The sequence below is a fragment of the Cibotium barometz genome, chromosome 58 (assembly GCF_041138505.1).
Source record: "Cibotium barometz isolate CiBa-2024 chromosome 58, ASM4113850v1, whole genome shotgun sequence".
Lineage (NCBI taxonomy): Eukaryota > Viridiplantae > Streptophyta > Polypodiopsida > Cyatheales > Cibotiaceae > Cibotium > Cibotium barometz.
The window spans coordinates 10,552,075-10,558,514 of record NC_141103.1 but is presented as its reverse complement, the minus strand read 5'-3'; positions in this window follow the sequence as shown (position 1 = coordinate 10,558,514).

The window sequence follows — 6,440 nt, the reverse complement described above, 5'->3', positions numbered from 1 at the left end:
TTCGTACCGACTTCGGGACCCTTGCCCTGCCTACGGGCAGTTTTCTTAGTCCTTGCCATACAAAAAACTACACATTTCAAAACATATCCATAAGCATATATATATCTCTCTCTCTCTCTCTCTCACTATATATATATATATTCATATATATGTATATGTATATGTATATGTATATATATGTATATGTATATATATGTATATATATGTATATATATGTATATGTATATATATGTATATATATATATATATATATATATATATATATATAGATATAGATACACACACACACACAACACACACACACACACACACACACAAACACACACACACACACATACACATCTACATATACTCTTTACATTTCTATATAAACGCAGGTACAAGCATACGAGCATTTGGTCATGATAGCCGAAAGACGCGATATCCTGTTTACAAACCTCCTAGATTTTCATATTCGCGTCAAATGTCTATGAGGCACAAGCATGAAAATATTCACTTCTTGTAGCCGAACGACATGATGTCTCGTTTCCAGAACTCTTGCATTTTCATATTCGTGTTAAGGTGGAGATTTGAGAAGCTTCTGTTTTCTACCGAAATAATTGATCGTGAGATATTCTTTTGATACCCCTTGTTAGGGAGCAGAGGAATGACATAAAGATCACAGATGTGACACATGAAGTTAATACAAGAGCCAGCGCTGAATAGGAGGCCAGGTTACAACAAGAAGCACTGAAGCAGAAGAATGTAGAGGCAAGTAGAGCACAATTTTCACTATCCGTGTGGGGCTACTCCCTCATAGTGATCGCTGCACGTCTTTGTAAAGTCTTAACAGATTCTATAATACATGAATTAGGAATTGGCTAATCTATGTGGTTCCAATCTGATTGCAGAGGCAGCTTTTCCAAGCATCCATGGGTATTGTCTTTGTCCAACAAATAGTAAAAGTGGTCATTAAAAAAAAGACCTGCATCTGCAAGGCTTCTTTTACTCCTCCCCTCATACTACAACTGTCCAATGTGTGCATGTACCACAATCATGATCCCAATGATGCCACTCTTGATATGATGAGGGATACACATGTGTATACACAAACAATTGAACCCGAGAATGAGAACAATAATTCAATGATTAATGGTATTAATATTGATAACAATAATGAATTGCTTTGAGGTTCAGAGGATTACAATTTATTTTATGTGGTTGCAAGGATGATTGATTCTCTCTGCTAAGCACAAGCTCGTTTTGTGCATGTAGACATGCTACACAAGCACCTCCTTTATAGTTGTCCTTCTTCTCTCTATCTTGAAGTCTTTGATTGTACCCTTCCATGATGTTATGAAAATGTTCTTGCTGCTTGTATTTTTTTGCCTTCTTGGTTGCATAAGCACCCAGGTTCCCTTGGTTATTTGAACTTGTGTCCATTGGTTCTATTCTCATTCAGATTGTGTCGGAGATAAGTAGAGAAAACACTGATGATCTAGGTCTCCTTGGCCTTTGAAGTGTTTTGTCAATGTCCTCCGATGCAGGGTATGAGTGACATGATATGAACCGATGGTTTGTAGCCATTGTTTAAAAAATATAACATAACTAAAAGATTAGAGTAGAAGGATGAAGGAAGCAATGGCGTAGCTAGGAGAATGAAGAGAGCAAAACGAGAAGAAGAATACATACGAAGGTAGTTCACTTTAAAATTTCCCTCCTCGACAAGAAAAGACAAGATGAAAAAATCTCCATCTGTACTTGGGCATGCGTCTTCAATGCAATTTCTACCACATTCTCCAAAAAGTTATTTATTTAAGATGAATACGATTGTTTTTGGAATATACATAAAAACTTTTTAAGATTTTTTAAATGAATATAGCTAATTTCAACATTACGTCGCCTGCTTGCTCATTGGTTTGGCAGCTATTTTCTCTCTCTTCTAAAAGGCCCTCCAAATGACCTCCAAAATGTTCTAATGTCTCATAGACCATGTGTCCCTATTTGGGATCTCTATTTGTGAGGATGAATTTTCCCATCTCTATAAACTACCCTCTTACATGCCTTACAAGCTTCAAGCACCTATGGCATGCTCATTTTCCTATGGTTCACCTATGCTTGCATCCAACTGGTGCTGTCCTTGTATTTGAGGACTAGTGGGCCGGCATGAGTGGCATCCTTACCTCCTCTCCATGCATCTAAGCCCATTTTTTGACATAGTATGGTGGCTTCCTTGGCAAACTCCCCATCTTGCCTCCCAACCACATGCACATGTAATGCGTGAATCTCCCTTATTTTAGTCTCCTCAATCATGTCGTGAATAATAGTGGGCGTATGTGGTGTCATGTGTCCCTTGGTGAAACTTACATCCACTCCTTCTCAACTTCTTTCTTTACTACTATAGCCCACCCTTGTTCAATCTCTCTTTTGGTCTCCGTGATGTCCTCTTAAAGCTTCACCTTAAGGTGTGCAACTTCGGAGAGGATACAGAGACTTATTTCTCTATCTTTCTTCTTTCAGTCCTATATTTCTCCATTCACCCTGGAAATATCTTTCTCCATTCCATCTAACGATCTAGCATGTTTTTCCTACATCTTAGCCATTTCCTCTCATATTTCTATCATCTCCCTTTGTGGGGGTGATCTTCCTACAAAGTCAAAATTTCTTTTAGCAGCCTCTAGTAAGCACACCACATACATTTGGTTTTGTACTTGCATTGACCTGGGCATCAACCTTCTCAAGCACGTTCTTCAATTCCTTACCTTTCTCAAGTTAGGATTAAGGACACGGGTGAAAACCTAATGTGCGAGAAAGTAAGGGAGAGAGAGAGAGAGAGAGAGAGAGAGAGAGAGAGAGAGAGAGAGAGAGAGAGAGAGAAACACCATGGAGAGAGAGTGATTGCACAACATAATGATGACTCAATTATGATAAGACTTCCACCATGTACAATGCTTTTATATGCATCAAGCCTCATCTTTTGATCTAGTTCTCACACATTTAGAGGGTGTTCTCACCAACTAACTCTGAAATCCTGATAACCCCCTATTGTTAGTAGTAACTTTCCTCAGGGTATCAAAGCAATCTATAGTGACCCGATCTATTGCTCTTGGGTATGGAAGGAAGTTTTGCATCAGGTTGTTTCATGATATTAGTACTCAATCCACTATGCCAATAGGGCCTCTAAGGTAGCATGACTTGTCTCCATCTATGGGTACCTATCCATGGGCTCTCTGGGGTCTGCTAGTAGTTGAGGCTAAAGGGATGTAAGGTTGCTTCATAAGAAGATGCCAAGAGGTGACATGTGGACCATGAATAATTTGTTATTCTTTAGATGCAAGAGCAACATCAGCTTCTTCCTCGAGTCATCCTCTTGAGAGGATCAACTTCCGTAAGTATAATGGTAAAATCAACCCCACAAACCTTTATTACGTGTTTATACACAAGAGCAACATAAGTTTCTTCATCGAGTCATCCTCTAGATGCAATGTAGGGGCTGCACTCATTAGCATGGAGTACACACATCCCACTCATCATAGGATGTAGCATCTATTGCACTCATAATGGAGTACACACATAGCATCTCAAGAGGGATAAGCTCACTATGGAAGCTTAGGGCTCCAAAGAGTAAGAGTACTCATCAAAATGTATATGATCAAAAAGGTACAATGCCCATGAGCCCTATACCTAATATAGCCCAAGGCCCCCCAAAAGTATACATGTAAATGACCCTAATCCCAAGTGCCTAGGCACCATCCCCCATGTGCATGTGCAACGAAATCTACTTCATTTACAAACCATCCCCTCCTACAATGATTTTGTCCTTGAAATTGAAGGGTGTTCATACCCAAAGAAAAGACATATACAAGTGGCTATGTACAAAATCCAAAAATCACATCTAGGATTGAATGTCAACGTAGCGGAAGACCCATACATGAATCATATGACCCCCAGGGCCAAAGGATAAAGGGCTCCTGATGAGGGTATCTATGTAACTTCCTGGATCAAAAGGAAATCTGAGGCATGAAAAATCCAAGACAATGGTCCCACAATAATATGGTGCAAGTGGAGAGGATAAGGAACCACTTTCGATAATGAAGCTAGTCGAGTATCCTCGAAGATCAAAAGGACATGTATGGTATACATCTCAAACCATCGAAGATGATATGGTTGTAGCTCCTAGATCAAAAGGAAAGCTTGACTCAAAAGAATAGTAGCTACAGGGTCGAAAGGGAAACTCGTAAGCCTATCCTCACGATCTCAGTGTAAATCTCGCGTGAAAGGTATCCACCGAGGAAGCTTAGAACTCCTGGCGAGAATGTTAAGTGGTCCTAGCATAAAAGAGACATCATGTCAACCAAGAGTGAGAGATGTCGTAGGTGCATCTGAATGTTGAGCCACATATCCAAAAACTATGCTCCTCAATGGCAAAGAATGCATTCAAAGGAAAATGTCCTGGCTCCAACGAACATAGGCTCGTGTCAACAACCGTAAGAGACAAAAGAACATATCTCAAGGTCGGCATCATGCTAGGGTAAGAGTGAACCAATGTCCCATCCCATGTAGCATCACTCAAAATGTCAAAGACATGATCCACTACGTAATAGGTATATGTGCATGAGCCAAACCACACACTACCTTCTCATGTGCAAAATCCTCTATGTGTGTATGATCTAAGATATCAATATAATCATCAACATCATCGTCGCTAAAAAAGAAAGAGGTATCCTCACATGAAAGATAAATGGTATCATCCCCTAAGTCATCATCCATGGTATCCCCAAGGCCTCCAAGGTCATCCTCATAAACATGGTCTATCTCCACCATCAAAGATGCCCCAATGTGACCCAAATCCCATGATAAATATATCTCCAATAATATAGAATCTAGGGATATGTCTAGATCAACTACAAATCTCTCAAGATATATGCCATATGATCTACTATGAAAATGGTCAATATGCATAATCCTACTACGATGTCTCACATCAATGAAATCATCACTACTCTCATGCACTATCCTTGACTACTCAAATATATAAACTTTATCCACACAAATAGTGCCAAGAATGTTTTGAATACTAAGAGTCGTGGTCCTATCAGCGATATCTCCAAAATAGAAATCCTAAAAGAATAGCCTGATGCATCTAACATTAGTAACTCAGGCCTATCCTCATAGGTGTCTCCGTGACTCGTATGCAGAGTATCACTATCCTCAAGTGTGCTAATGGATACACCCATCCCAAATGCGCTAATGGGTGCATCACTAATCAAATGCGCATGATCCTCTAAAATGTCACCACAAATAACTAGAACATCCTCATGATCTCTATGGAAAATGATAGGCAAAGAAGTGTTGATGCTCGGTATACTCGCTGCCATCTCTACCCTTGAGATCATGCCCACATGATCTAACTCACATACATCACCCTCGCTATCACTATCACATACATCATCATCACTATCACATACATCATCATCATCATGTGCATGTGTCGGTGGCATCATGTGCACATGTATCACTATCATCATGTGTATGTGTGCGTGATACATTGATATCATCATGTGTGTGTGTGTAAAATATAGTATCATCCCCATCATAATACAATGAATGAGTCAGTCTATGTAAATGAGAATCAATGAGATGATGGCTAGTCGATGTTATGGGTGAGTCGTAGAAGCTCTCAAGGCCCATGCAAACACCACTGTGATAACTACAAAAGTGGTAGTATGCTCAATACACGACCTCCAAGGATCCAATCCTATCATGCCATAACTCAAAAAATGTATCCCATGAATGATCACTATGATCATCATCACTATGATCGTCATCACCCATATAATCATCTATAGTCATAGCATGAACATCATCATCAACATGATGATGATCATCACTATCCACATCATCACTCCACTAAATGCATGTCATCATGATACCCATCCTCAAGTATATAGTCATCTCTGCTCATGAGTGTAGGGAACTCGATCAAGTCCCCACATACATCATCCCATATAAGCAATGACGAACCTTCCCTGTAGAGATAACCACATATATCCTCAACAAAATCACCATGTGTAGAACATCTGGACCATTTGGCACAGACATCCCCCTCATCAAATAATTGTCTAAACTAGCTAGGAAACAACATATAAAGCTCAAACATCCATATGTGACATTAAGATGATGTGTCATCATAGCATAATGTTGGTGAAGAAGGATCTAGAGGTCAAAGTCACGATGTGCCAAATGTATGTATGAACTTAGCAAATGATATGCATCTTGACACTTGAAATGGTAAATCAAGATGACGGGCATGGAGCTAGAGTGATAGGATATGAGCAGATGCCACACGATCAGCATATCTGGGATGGAGTGGTAGTGATGTCGACGACGATGATGGTGGGTAGAACGTCCATCGTAGGTGGGGTGAAGGTAGTAATGGATCCCCATGTTATCCCTAATAT